Genomic DNA, 16025 nt, shown 5'->3' on the forward strand with positions numbered 1-16025 from the left:
TGGATAGTACTAACACTATGGCAATTATTGTCATCATCATTTTCAGAATTAGTTTCCCGGAGATTTGCAATATCAAAAGTAGTGTGCTCATTCAAATCATGATTGCTAATGTATGTAAAGGGTATAGGAAGATCATCATATTCAGATTCATTATCACAATAATCATTAGGAGCAACATACTTACGGTTACCTAGCGTTATCTCATTCACGCGGGGATACGCCGTTACCTCTTTCTTTTTATTCTCCTTCTTCTTCTTCTTCTTCTTCGTTCCCTTCTTCTTCTTCTTCTCTTCCTTCTCCTCATTTCCTTCTTTAGGAGGAAGAGGCTTGAAGGGTAGCTTGTCCGCATAACCTGATTTACTTTCGAAATAATAGAAGAAACTTGGAAGGATTCCTCCTTTTCATTAATTAGTTCAAAACACATGGCGGTCCTATCATATTTTGGCAAGGTGTCATCTTCTAAAATATTTTGTATGTAAGTATTTGTATGGCTATTATCAATGCAATAAGAAAAACACCCATGCGGGACATCATCAATATCAAGATCACTCATATGTAACAAAGAGATTTTCTCGACAATTCTTCACACCCCAAAAATAAAGTAAGTTCATCATGCTGATTAGGAGTAATTTCATCATCACAATACAAATTTGCAGCACTCATTGGGTTCAAATTATCATTGGAGGAGCATTGAAAATTAAAATGACCCACTTCATGGCAAACTTCACAAATAAAAGGATAGAGGGCACAAACTTTTTTACCAAGATCATCTAGAGCCCTAAGCCACTTCCTAGTTTTTTCATTAATATGATGGATGCAATATTCATCTTTGACTTGATTAATTCCACAAGGTCTATGCATTCCACAAAAATTAACATGCTTATAAGAAATAGCATTTTTAGGAGTTTGAGCATGCTTATTGCAATAATTAACAACAATTTCATTCTTCCTGCAAGCCTCTTTAAAAGGTTCATGATACTTATCAAAATTATTTTTAGGCAATTCAAAATGAGAAGCAAAGGCTTTATAAAGATTTGCAGCAACTTGAGAGTCAAGACCATAAGTAGCACTCATATTTCGAAATTTATCGGTATCCATAAAAGCTTCAATGCATTCATAATCATAATTTATACCTGACTCTTTACCTTCATTGTTCTCCCATCCTTCAGCGTTCTCCTTAATCCGATCAAGAAGATCCCACCTAGCTTCAACCTCCTTGCTTGTGAAAGATCCCTCCGAACACGCGTCCAGATAGTCCTTGTGTTGTCCGGAAAGCCTCGCATAAAAATTATTAACAATAACATTACGGGGGAGCTCATGAATGGGACATTTGAGCATTAGAGATTTCAATCTCCCCCACGCTTGAGAAATACTCTCTCCATCACGAGGATAAAAGTTATAAATATAATTCCTATCAATATGCACTTCATGCGGAGGATAAAATTTAGAATAAAAGAGAGATGCAATTTCCTCCCAACCAAGAGAATGCCTATTCTCCAACAATTTATACCAATGCGCCGCTTTACCAGACAGCGAAACAGAGAATAACTTCTTCTTCACTTCATCCATAGAGATACCTGCACACTTGAATAACCCGCATAATTCGTGCAAAAACAGTAAATGATCTCTAGGATGGACAGTTCCATCCCCTTTATAGTGATTGTCCATAACACGTTCAATAATTTTCATAGGTATTTTATACGGAATACTTTCAGCAGGTGGATTCAAAATATCAGGAGCATCATTAGAGGTATCGCATATGGGAGATAAAGCATTATCAGAACAAATTTTCTCCCCTAAAGATGGGAAGCTAAAAAGATCACAAAAACTAGCTTCCCCAAGCTTAGACTTCTCCATAGCGTTAGCAGTAATTGCATTCATACTAATAACATCGCTACTAGCAGGCAAATAAGGTTCCATAGGTTTTTTAATTTTCGCATCAAACAATTCTAAATCAGGAAAAAGATTAAAAAGCTCACCAATTTTTTTGTTGTTTTCCATTATGCCTAACTAGTGTAAAACAAGAAACAAAAAGTTGCAATTGCAGGATCTAAAGGAAATAGCTTCGAGCACAAACACAATGGCGCCAGAAAAGTACTTTACCTGGAACCGAAGTATGAGTGCCTTTTTACCTTTCCTCCCCGGCAACGGCGCCAGAAAATAGCTTGATGTCTACGTTCCCCCTCCTTTCCTGTAGACAGTGTTGGGCCTCCAAGAGCAAAGGTTTGTAGAACAGCAGCAAGTTTTCCCTTAAGTGGATCACCCAAGGTTTATCGAACTCAGGGAGGAAGAGGTCAAAGATATCCCTCTCGTGCAACCCTGCAACCACAAAGCAAGAGGTCTCTTGTGTCCCCAACACACCTAATAGGTGCACTAGTTCGGCGAAGAGATAGTGAAATACAGGTGGTATGAATATATATGAGCAGTAACAACGGTGCCAGAAAATAGCTTGCTGGCGTGTAGTAAACAAGCAGTAGTAACGCAGCAGTAGTAACACGATAAAACAGATAAACAAGCGATGATAGCAGTATTTAGGAACAAGGCCTAGGGATTACACTTTCACTAGTGGACACTCTCAACATTGATCACATAACAGAATAGATAAATGCATACTCTACACTTTTGTTGGATGATGAACACATTGCGTAGGATTACACGAACCCTCAATGCCGGAGTTAACAAGCTCCACAATAATGCTCATATTTTAGTAACCTTTAGTGTAAGATAGATCAACGGACTAAACCAAGTACTAGCATAGCATGCACACTTGTCACCTTCATGCATATGTAGGAGGAATAGATCACATCAATATTATCATAGCAATAGTCAACTTCGCAATCTACAAGAGATCATGATCATAGCATAAACCAAGTACTAACACGGTGCACACACTTGTCACCTTTACACACGTGCGGGAGGAATAGAACTACTTTAATAACTTTGCTAGAGTAGCACATAGATAGTAGTGATACAAAATTCATATGAATCTGAATCATGTAAAGCAGCTCATGAGATTATTGTATTGAGGTACATGGGAGAGAGATGAACCACATAGCTACGAGCGGAGCCCTCAGCCTCGGGGGTGGATTACTCCCTCCTCATCATGGAGGCAGCGATGGCGGTGAAGATGGCGGTGAAGACGGCGGTGGAGATGGCTCCGGGGGCAATTCCCCGTCCCGGCAGGGTGCCGAAACAGAGTTCTGTCCCCCGAATTGGAGTTTCGCGATGGCGGCGGCGCCCCTGGAGTCTTTCTGGAGTTTCGTCAATTGGTACTGCGTTTTTAGGTCGAAAGGGGTTTTATAGGCGAAGAGGCGGCGCGAGGGGGCACCTGGGGGCGCCACACCCTAGGCCGGCGCGGCCGGGTCCGGCCCGCGCCGCCATGTGGTGTGGTGGCCCCCGGCCCCTCTCCGACTCTTCTTCGGTGTTCGGAGCCTTCCGGGAAAAATAGGAGGTTTGGCGTTGATTTCGTCCAATTCCGAGAATATTGCCCGAACAGCCTTTACGGAACCAAAAACAGCGAGAAAACAGCAAGCGGCCTTTCGGCATCTTGTTAATAGGTTAGTTCCAGAAAATGCACGAATATGACATAAAGTGTGCATAAAACATGTAGATAACATCAATAATGTGGCATGGAACATAAGAAATTATCGATACGTTGGAGACGTATCAGTACTCACTGGCGGTGTCGCACTGTGGGATTGCTCCCCTTATAGCCTCCAAAATGGAGCTCTTGATCACCATCAAGCACTTTCTATTGGACGAGTCCCACTTAGCACGATCAAGATCGTACTTCATTCTTTTTGGTCCATGGTCAAGAACTCTTTTGTTGAAGTCATCTTCACTTTCTTTGTCGCCCCTCACGGGGTCCTTAGATTCTATGGGACAAGCCTCTATCAGTGCCAAGTCGAGGTCAAGCAAAGCAAGCCCCATCTCAACCTTCTCTCGCCACGAGCCATAGTTCCCTCCATTGAGGGGATCAATAGCCGAGATAAAACTCATAGGATTTCCTGAAACAAAATTTCCATCAAAATGAGTTAATTCAACGTTGGTCAAATTAAAACATGGCACTTCTCAATATTAATTCTACATCACCGTTGGGCAGAAATATAACCAATAATGATAATTCTGAATCTTGCGGAATACAATTTTATTAACAACGTTGGTCATTAAATAAAATCATCATACTCAAAATTAACTCTCATTTCCTAATTCAATTTTCCCGTTGGTTCCAATTAAATTAGGAAACAATAAAATATGACTTCAATTTAACTAACACAGCAGAAACTTAACTTAATTTTCGAACTTTAACCCACAGGAAAAATTCCATATCTCACTTTATACTTGCTACTAAACTATTTCCAGAAAATTAAAACAGAAAATATCACTGGAAAAAAAAACTACTGACCAAACAACCCAGATGGGCCTCTTTCTTATTTCTCTGTTAAAGAGAACATAGCAGAGAGGCCGACTTGGACCCGCGTTGCTAGATGGGCTGAGCCCAGCAACCGGCCCCAACCTCCCTTCCTCTCCCTTTGGCCTGTGGCGGCTCCCTGCAGCTCTGGACCGTCGGATGAGATCCGACGGTTGTGCGCCGATATCGGCCACACAAAACCGGCCAGAGAGCCTCCCCAGAAACCCTAACCCTCAGTATCCTCACTCTCCTCCCTCTTCTCCTCTCTAACACCCGACACCGGCGGCGCGAAAAAAAATGTGGCCACCGGCCCGGGCCGTCGCGCGGAGGGAGATGGCGGCGCTTTGGCCGACCCTCTCGCTGGTGCGCGCGTTCCCCTTGCGGGTGGGCGCGCCGCCGTCGAGCGGATTAGCCTCGGTGCTTTACTGGTGGGTCGGGGCCCCTTCTTCCCGGAGCTTCGCCGGTAAGTGGAGGCCGGCAGGTGTGCCGCCTCCTTCTCTGTTCTTTCCCCTTATTTCTTATCTGTTACTGGTTCATCTCGGGATGATCCGATCGAGGGTTAGGATTTACAAACTAAAGCTCTCTGTTTTCGATTCTATCCCGTATGGTTTCTACCTCAACTAGATCAACAAACTAGACATGCTCTGATACCATTGTTAGATTTCTAGGACCTCTAGCTGTTGCATCTAGTGAGTAATTGCATCTAGCCTAACCGGGATGAACACTAGAGGGGAACAACAGGGTGCATACCGTCGGTCTTCGTCGACGAGGAGCTCGCCATGGCCGCGACGGAGGAGTGGCGGCGATGTCGGTGGTGCTTCCCGCCGCTACAGCGCCTCACCAGATCGGATGGTCTAGGATTTGGTGTGTCGGTGAGGAGGACGGCAGCGGACGACCTTGACGTCCGTGCCCCAGCCCCCACCTCTTTTATATGGCGCTGGCGACGGGGCCCACCAACCATACGGGTTGGGCGCCCCCGATCAGGGCGCGAGATAAGGTCGTACGACCGTTGGGTCGTACTGGAGATCAAACTAACAGGAACTATTGTAGAGAGTCCAAAATGTTTTCCTTCAAATTTATCCAAATTCAGACGAATATTTTGTAATTCTGTCTAGAAGAATTTATGAAATTTTGTTGATTTCGATGGTAAGCGATTTTTCTTTGGCTAAACGAAAGTTTTTTGCCTGGTTAAACGGAAGGCTTTGTGACTACGTACATGGAATGGATGAAGACGCGTTGGGGTTAGTGGGTGGAGTCTAGTGGTCCCCGCGGGTCTACTAGCTGGCGGCCGTTTCTCGTGGAGGTGAACGGCTGACCTACGCCAGTACACCCTGGATTGTCACATGCCTCTACTCTACGGTGGGTGGGGGGTCGGAATGGTTTTGGCAAGAGATTAATGATAATTGGGGATATTTTGGTAAGTAAAGTTTGGTAAGAGGGAGCAAGGATGAACCGGGGTCTACTGGTCCCCGTAGGTCTACTAGCTGGCGGTTGTTTCTCATGGGGCCGTGTGAACGACTGACCTATGCTACTGCTGACCCTAGATTGCCGCATGCCCCCCACACCCCTAGCTCTACCTTTGACTAGTTGGCGTCTGTTTCTTGGGGAGAGAAGTGGTTGTTAACTAGTCCCTCGATTCCACATGGCAAAAAGTGAAACATCACATCCAACACAACTCCTCTCCAAGTTTTAGTTGCCTCTGCTCCTATCATGGAAACAGTTTTCATCATGTTTTTTTCCACCCTAGAGTAGTCGGCGGCAAGACCCAAATAATAACAAGGCAATAAAGACACATCAAATATTGGTAGCAAATTTACATAAAAATAAAGAAAACAAATATTTATTATGAATAAAAGATCACCGGTCTTCAATCCTCCTCCACTTTTTTGTGGCACCGATGCCCCCCCCACCAAATGCTTATATGTTCTAGGGGTACATCTCTAATATTCACCGGAAACACAAAAGAAGTTGCACATAGTATATGATCAACCCCAGCCATGTTATTTTCAGGATTTCTGGACTAAAGAAAACCCCCTGCGCCCCACACCGACCCCAAAGAATTTATAGTAGTTTGTATTTTGTACCCCGTATCTAAGTGAAAGTAACGAGAGGCAATTAAACATTTAACAATCAAGCTCCGCCATGGATTCCATGCTCTTACTTTTGAGAATTAGCTACAACCGATTTGTAACCTTGCAGAACTTAGCGTATATGTGACAGCAATCCGCCGCATCTGCCAATAATGTATATACGAGGATAATAAGGACCAACACATATGATTATGATCATTGGGAGACCCTTAATTACTGGACCGATATGACATCTGATGGGATAAGGTAGTTGTCAAGAGGGTCTTGAAACAATACTTCTATGGGTATCCATATAAGGAACCTTACCACACAGATGCATATATAAAAGACAAGATCAACATTCCTAATCACCATACCTAGGCTAGCGGTTGATCCGCAACTCCCTGGGAATGCTTTACCCTTTTTGAGTTCAAGTTACTTTACTATGATTCACACAGTCTATTTTACTTTATTTACTTTGTTCACAACTTCTTAAAAATAGTTATTTTTATTCTTTCTTTGGATTTAAAGATAACTTGCAAGTACTTTTAAGTGAAGGTAATAGGAGGCATTAAAACCATTACCAATCAGCTCCATTGTGAATTTGATACTATTACTTTTGACAACTAGCTACACACAATATGTTACCTTGTAGACATCATAGGTGCATATTATTACCCTGTACATGTTCTAATCAAACTAGTATGCTAGGATGCAGGATATGGAACATGTTTATTAGATGGAGCAAATTTATACTAACAACTGAACAATAACAAAAACAAAGTGGGACATACTAGGGTCTTTACCTTTATATGTTTGCCTTCCTAGGGAGAATGGGATATGGCATGCTTTGTTCATCTAATGATAGAAAAGCTGATCTCATTTGTTCGACGTAGTACATGGGAGATCCAAGATCATGCCATATTACTTAATGCAATACTCTGTGAACCCACAAAAATTCCGTCACTTAAATTATATGTATGCAGAGTTTCCCTTACTTAGAGACGTATTAGAGAGATTAGTTGCATTAGCTTTACACTGGGACATGATGCTCATCTGAATTCTTATCAACACAACCTACAAACAAACTATGCATATTGATAACTTGTTTTATAGTGCTGTACTCACGTCATCATATTTATGAGAGAGTAGTCAAGTGAATTTGTGAACCCTAGTCCACATTTCATCATAAGAAATACAGTTCACTTGAATTAAAAAATAATTACATTTTCTATAGTTATTTATTCCAAAAAATACAAAAAACATTTATTTTTCTTGCATTTGTAGTTTTCATTCTCGTTTGCATGTTAGATCTTTATTCTAAACATAAGTTGCCATTGTAGTTAGTTTTATATATTTCCCTAATACTTTATTCAAACTAGTATATGTCATGTTGTTGACAAGCAAGACGGTGGAGTGGGGGACACGACAATCAAATTTGTTTGGCAAGGTTGTTTGGAAGAAGAGAGATAACCGGCGAAATCCATGGTGTTCGATATTAAACCTCGTGTCACCCTTGTGGAGATATGAGTTGGTTGCTACATCACGCTACGTTTGAAGTACCAACGAGTTGGTACACACGTGGTTTGTTTGCATCAAGCTCATGTGTCAACTAGCTCTCAACTAGGTGGATAACAAGAAAGTGGATTGGGGGCTGCTGGAATATGACAAAGAGCAAGATTATAAAATGACATTGGGAGATCAAGCTATGTGCTAGTTTAGTGGGAAAGGAGAAAGGATACTGATGGCTACAGGCAACATATACCAACTCAGTGGGACTCCAAATGCAAAGTGTTATAGCAAGCAACTCTTTTCCCACAAGAATGACTTAGGGTGAAATATCAAACACAAGGATTCTTGTACTACTTTATCCTTTTTTCTATCAATACCTACAAATATGAAAGAATTTTTCATGTGTCCCCAACTCCACCATGGTAGTTGTCAGGTACAACGGCGTTAGAAAGAAATTGTTGCTAGGGGAAATAAAGTAAAAATAGTAAATGTAAAAGTAGTAAATGTCGCTCTATTTTCAAATTAATTTAAGGTGTAATTTTTAAAAGAAAAATTTATTATGTTTAAACGTGAACGGGGTTCAAGGGTTCACTAATGGCAACAACTCCGTGTGTACCAACTCGTTAGGACTCCAACTGTAGAGTGTAGTAGCTACAAAGCATATTTTTCCCAGAAGGGTGACTCGAGGGTTTATATCGAAATCTCGGGGAATTGGCGGAAAGATTTCTTTTTTGTTCTCCTCTTCATGCAACCTACAAAACAAAGTCGTTGCTTTGTGTCCTCAACTCTAGAGTGTGGTTTTCAAGTACAAGATTTCATATTAGTAAAATTAAATAAATGTAAATAAAATAAGGTAAAACAATCTATGACTAGGCAAGAAAGGTAAAAGCAATAATAAGGTCTTTTTGGGTTTTGGTTTGTGTTTGGTAATAGTAAAATTATTTTTGTAATTTTGCATTTAATTAATGTAGAAAAATATAAAAGGTGATAAAAGTGTTGGAAAGTTGTTTTTTATAAGAAAAGGTGGACCGGGGATTATGGGTTCACTTGACTATTCTCTCATAAGGTGTGATGGACATAAGAAAATTCACAAGAAATATAATATTGATGAAACTTTATTATGTGTATGGTAAGCATTCATATGGGCATCACGTCCTATTTTAGAGATGATGGAACACATCTCTCTTATACTCCTCTAAAACGGAAAAACTCCATGCAATCTAGAATTAAGAATAAGCAGAGTATAACCTTTGTTATTTTGACATCATGTTTGAATAAAAAAATGTGCTACCTTGAGCAAACAACATTATCTTAGCTGTCACTAGATAATTATAACACATGCATTCACTTAAGCTCTAGCGGGGTAACAAAAGAAGGGTAAAAACCATAGTGGATCTCGAATTTGTTGTCACTATCCAATCACCACCACTATGTTATTCCAACTAATACACATGTTCCCCCACACACGCCCTCGCATACATGTTGGATCAAAACAAGTATTTAAGAATGGGGTACATAATATGCATGTACTAATACATCTTACATATAATATAATTCCAATCTCAAATATCAACTGATAGATTAAAGACTCACCACATTGGAATTACATAGATGACCATAATAATGTAGGGCTGTTCATATGGCACTAAATCAATGAAAGCACAAGAGAGAAATAGATCAAGCTACTGCCACAAAGCCATTGTCCAGAGGTGGAGTATTCCCTCTTCATCATGGTGATGATGTTGGAGATGTTGGAGAGGGTAGAGATCCCACTAGCGGAGCCTTCAACAACGTTTCCACCTCCAATCTTCGCTGGATCCGGCTCTATTTCGGTGTTTCTGTGTTTTCGTGGCCGCGTCCCTCGAGAACGCACCCGGGGTCCTTTTATGGGCATTTTTAGGTCAAGACATCGTCTCTGAGAGGTGGGAAAGAGCCTGGGTGGCACGGCCCAAGGTGGCCCCATGCCACCTGGTCTCTTTTGGGCCTCTGGGCTCCCCTCTAGAGGTCCAAGTGCTCCAGGTCATTGTCTTCGCGTAAAAATAATCCTCAAAAAATCGTAGGTCCATTTAACTCCGCTTAGGTCCATGAAAGATAAAAAAAGACACAAAACAGGGAATTTATGTTTCACTGAGCACGTGATAACCAAAATAAAGGAGATCATTGGTAAAAAAAATCCTCAAAAATCAATATAAAACATGGATATAACATTATATAAGTTGCTAATATGTGGGAATATGCATCCAATAAATTAGAAAGTTCATGTATGCATTTTACATGCATCATTCACTTAACCTCTCTCTCCCATAAATATGGTGACACAAATAGTGTCTTCTAGACATGTTATATGCAGACAACTTCTATCTTCATGTTTGGTCAATATTCATGATAGAGCTATTGCCACAAACTTGTAGTCCAAAGGTGGATTACTTCCTTCACATTATAATGTCGATGGCAAAGATGTTGGAGAGGTTGAAGGTGTAACTAGGAGAGGATCCGGCGGCGCTTCCCTCTTCTTGTCAATGGTGAACTTCTATGTTTTTTTTGGCGTCGTTAAAATAGTACCCCCCCCATCCCAAGTGTGTTTTTGATAATTAATGACAATCCATAGGGACTAATGTTTTCGTTGAGTTTTATATGAAGGAATCTTCGATAGGCAATGATGGATTCACTAGTGTATGACATGAAGATAAGATGTACGGGGTGAGACAATTTGAATCACTATGACGAAGTTTATCTGATGGTGTATTTGTTGTTTTTATTCAAGATGATTAGCAAAAGATCGGGGCGGGGGGAGGGAGAGAGCAAAGAGATGAAATACATATTCATCTAGAACAGTGTCATCTTATTTCCATCAGCCTCACAGTTTGATAATTCAGCCAATCTCTCACTGTTCAAGATTCCGAAAACAATACAACATATATGTATCATGTATTCATCAATACAACATAGGTTTTGTTTCTTCCCCTATGATCGATGAGGAACTAGTAGGCTAGGCCAGATCAAAGCTTCATTATTGATTTAGGTATACTAATTATGTGTCTTCGATATGTGATTAAGACAACACAATTTTAAATGATTTTCTTATTGTTATCTAATTAAGCATTGAACTTATGTTTCTTGTCAGAATGTCATTTATGTATTTTTCAGTGTGATTTGGCCAATATAATTTTTTTTATAGTTTTTGGGTATTAGAAAGTAGCTTTAGCCTTTCCCAAATCATCGGTATGTCCGCCACTATGGTTGCCTCAAATTTAATTAGAAAGATGGAAATAATTGTTCAAGATAGGATGTTCTGTGCATGAGCAGGTGCTCACTGCACACCCCTCAATGTGATTTTCTATGTGCATCAAGATCCGCTCTAGCCTTTAAAAAATAGAATTTTACATATTTGAAAAATGTAAACTGCTAAAAAAAGTCGAAACTATTTTTCCTGCATTTTAGTTGTACTATTTCGGTGACCTGCAGATTTTCAAATACATACTCCGTGTAGTTTGTGAGATAAGAAAAATAAAGTAAAAAAATATGGATGTGTAGTGAGCACATGCCCAACCACACTTTTTCCATAATTGTTTCCATGTTCCGTGGAGAAAAACTGCAGCGGTGCAGCCTGCAGAGAGAACCTTGAGTTTTATGTGCGATTAAAATCTAGTACAGTATGAGGAAAGTAACCTTTGATTAGTTGCGCAGTTGGAACCGGACCCCACTCACGATGCCGAGTCCGTGAGTAACACGAACAGGCTCTCCCGCCGAAGCCCCGCTAATATATGAGCACACGCTGGTGGCACACAGCCGATCGAGAACAGTTGGACTGTTTTTGCTCCGGCCTTCGTCGTTCCGGCCAGCATCGATCATGGCGGGATCTCGTTTCACGCCGCAGCTGACGGCATGGTGCGCGGGGGAACGCGACTGCGTGGTGGAGCACGAAGGGACCGTAGTATACGCCGTGCGGCGCCGCCGCAGGGAGGATCCCGAGGACGGCGTGGTAGATGAGGACGAGCGCGAGCACGTGGAGATCGGCGGGAAGGTGTTCGCGGTGGCGGAGGAGAAGGAGGTGGCGTTGCGCGGCGGCAAGGTGGTGCGCTGCGTGGAGTACCCGGCTGGTTCGGGGGCGACGGCACTGCTGCGGCTGACTGTGACGGAGGGGCACGAGAAGGAGGTGGCCGAGGTCGTGGAGCCGTACGGCGAGCTGCGCGTGCTGGACTGCGGGGGCTCGTACCGCGCGACGGCCGCCGGCACGCGGGAGCACGTGGTGGACGTGCAGGGGGAGGAGGAGGCGTTCGTGCTGCTCGTGTCCGTGCGCGAGGAGGAAGCTCGCATCGTGCGCGTCCAGAGGCTCAACTGATTTGACCCCGAACCCCCATGAAGAAGGGTTTTGTTCGCTGTTTTGCGTACTCGAACTGTGAATCGTGTGTGCAAGTGGACCGCTAACTATTGTTGTGCTGTTATTCTAAATTTCTACTATTACAGTAGTATTTAAAAAAATATATACTATCTCCATTTTAAAATAAGTATCGTAGTTTTCTCTAGATACAAGTATTTTAGTTGCAGTTCTATCCGTATTCACGTAAAGTTGTGACACTTGTGTTCGAACACATAGAGTATACATATCAAATACATTGAGTACGGTCTCCCAGCGGCGGCGGATTTTTTTTTTCCTGCTCCAATCTCCAGCGTCTGCGTTGGGCCCCTCTCCTTCCGCTTGCCGCTCCGGCGGTAGGAGGGAGGGGGACCCCGTTTTTTGCATGGTACTTAGGGCTAGGAGTTCTCTGGCATGGCGCTCCGTTGGGGTGGTGGGAGCGGCGCCCGGGCAAATAAATCTGCCTCAACTCTTCTCCCACACCGGCGTTGTCCTTCATGCGGCGTCTCAGAGTTGGTGGCACTGTGTGCTTGTCGATCTTTCAGATCGGTGGCTTTAGGGTTCATGGATGGTGTCGGCGAGGCGGCGGTGGCGACTCCATCAGATGGTTTTTTCCTCCTGCTCTGTCCCCGTTGCTGCGGCGTTGTCTCCGGCGCCAAGGTGGAGCAGAGAGGATTCGTCCAGGAGTACGTGCAGACGGTGGTCTGCACTGGTGACAGTTGGAAGATTGTGCACCTTTTGGTGGGTTCGTGGTTGAAGGCTGATGGTTCTGATTCCCTAATCCGACATTGTCGTGCGTGGGTGCCAGTGCTGAAGTTCGATGGCGTGTCCAGGGACATGCTGCCCAACGGCAATGGTTTATCCTATGGCAAACTACATTGGAGGTCCGAAAAGCTGATGATCAGCGATGGAGCCGCGTCGAGCTCAGGTGAAGAGGTGATCTGTTCCTTTTTTCCTTGGTGGCTGCTACGGTGATGCCAAAGAAGATGGATAGGCGTTGGTTTATCACATAGGTTTATCCTATCTTTCCAGATCTGTAAGATCGGTGTATACGTACTTTGTATCTCGTCTTTGATTTATCAATGAGAATCGTATTACCATGCAAAAAAAAACATAGAGTATAAGTATTGGATCGGCTGATCGGATGTCCTCGAGGGGAAAATTACCAATATTGGTAGATTTTATTTCTTTTACACTACACTAACACTTGTCTAATTCTCATTCTCTTTAAATGCAAGGATTGCATGAATAGAAATAACGTACGTAATATTAGTTGCTTTGGCATGTTGAATTTCACATGATTCGAAAAGAGAGGAATGGCCAATTTTTCATGAAAACAAAGAAAAACATGTGGAGCTGGAATAAATGGAAATTTGCTTTAGAATTATATGCAAACTAGACATAGGAAAAACCCAAACAAACTTTGGAATCCTCAAAAATCCATATGAAATTTGTTTCCACCAAAGAAGGCCCAAGAACTTGCAGCGACGTGACCGCAGGTGATTTTGCGTCAATACATGTGGGTCCCACATGCCAATATCGGAAGATGGCGGTGGCGGGCTCTCGTCCCCTAGCACGACTAGCAGCGGCGGGGTCCTCTTCCTCCTTGCATGGTAGGATCTCCGGCCGGTGATTCTCCGTGGCCCTTGACTGCGTGGCTCGTCCAGCGGAGAGATGGACGCCGGGGCGGCGACCCCAGACTTCTTAGGCGACCTTGATGATGGCCTCCTTCTTGTTGCCTGCCTTTTTCTGTCCTCTAACTTCTTGACTGACCTAAGCGTTTTATTGACTGGTCCATTGCTTAGCTAGTTAGAGAAGGTGGATGTCTATTATTTATATTTGTGAACCTCTTCTGTTCTAGACATGGTATTTTCCGGCCTTTTCAATCATTCCCCTCTCTTTCATTAGACATGTGGCCCTTTTCAATTGACATAGTTGACCTGTGAACTTTCCGCAGGTGTTGACAATTGTTCCGATCGAGATTCGATTGAATAGCTAAGTTGCTGATTTGATAAACATACCTATCCAAGGAAGAGAGAGAGAGAGAGAGAGAGAGAGAGAGAGAGAGAAATAGTCGCCCTCTGTGGCCGCAAAGGCGGCACGGTGCCTAGTTCGGAGACATTGCGCAGGTCAGCCCCTCATCTCCGTGTGGTGTGGGTGGTAGTAACGATGCCCGTTGTGATCTCCGGTCTGTTGTTGGGAGCCGGAGGGTGGCGATGTGGGGGTTGCCGATCTACCTAATAAAGGAGGCGGTCCTTGGGTTTTTATTACGCCAAGAAGGTGTTATGCTTGATGTCCTCCCTCATTGATTTGGCCGGTGGCGAGTTTCAGAAGGATCTGACTGTGATCCAGTGCTCTTGGTGCTTGTAGATTGCTGGATCAGATGGGATTTAGTCGTGTGCACCCATATACCTGGCCGTGCGACTTCAGGAGAGAGTGGCGCGAAGCTTCGTTGTATGTTGCCATCACACGGCATGTCAGTTTTCTATTTTCATGGAGAATGTCATGGCTACTAAAGTATAAGTTCTAGTAATGACATACTAAGTCTTCATGGTGGTGAGGCTTTGCTTCGTGTTTGTTGACTTGCAACAGCGGCATCCAATGAGGAGTACATAGTCCTATCTTTTATGGTGAAAATCCAAGATCTAATTTATATTGGTTTTACATGGAACGGTCTTGTTGTAGGCATTGTTTTGAGAGCACATACTTTTTCCAGGATGAAAACCTAAGATCTATGACCAGGCGGCGGCGACGCTTTTGCTGCCACAAGGTTTTGATCACCGTAGAGGATCTTTTCTTTGTTCTTCTTCTTTTCTTATTTTTGTAGTAGGGTTTGTGAATCCGTAATGTCTATAAGACATTCGTTTTTGTAGAGGCTTGGTTTAATTCTTATCTTCGAGATATTAGTACATTCTCTTTGTCAAAAAATAGATTCAAGGAAAAAAGATAAATAGAGGCACCACACGCTTATATGTTCTGTGTGGTGTAGCTTTACTATTCACGAAATAGTTTCACCCGACCCCTTATCCCTTCCTCCTTATCATATTGCTAGTGATCTGCTGTCCACTAAATCTTTTCTCGCTCCATATAAAGTCCCCACGTGAGAGCGTCCCATCGTTGACTAACACAAGGAGCAGGGAGGTCACCGCCAGGCCGCCGCCGCCGAGCGCGAGGGATAGGGCTTCTATCCTTGACCTGAGGACGCCGATGGCAATGAGTACGCAGCGGGGAGGGCTCCTCTGCCGCCGAGCTCGAGGAGGCACGTCGCAGGGATGGCTCCACCACGTTGTGGCACACGAGCTCAGTGTAGATGCATGACGGCATGCTGCAAGCCTCGTCAGCACTCAGCAGTGTCGTTGTCATCCTCTCCCGCTCCAGGTTCAACCCCTCCCCCTCCCGTTCTCATCCTAGTTTGTAACTCGTTCACGCTTCTCAGTGGAGTACCCAAGGAAATTCTAACATGGATTGCTACGGTGTAAATATTTTGGTAGTTGGGTGGGAATAATCTTGTAATTGCTTTGTCAAACCTAGTTAAATTGGATTGATATATAACCTGTTAATTTTGCATAGAAAAAATCTGATAATTGTGTTTAAATAATAGGGTGACTGTATATTTTAAACCTGATAGTTGGTTTTTGTCAAAGAACATGTATGGTGATCATTTGGCAATCGGGGC

Source organism: Lolium rigidum, chromosome 1 (genome assembly GCF_022539505.1).
Source record: "Lolium rigidum isolate FL_2022 chromosome 1, APGP_CSIRO_Lrig_0.1, whole genome shotgun sequence".
Lineage (NCBI taxonomy): Eukaryota > Viridiplantae > Streptophyta > Magnoliopsida > Poales > Poaceae > Lolium > Lolium rigidum.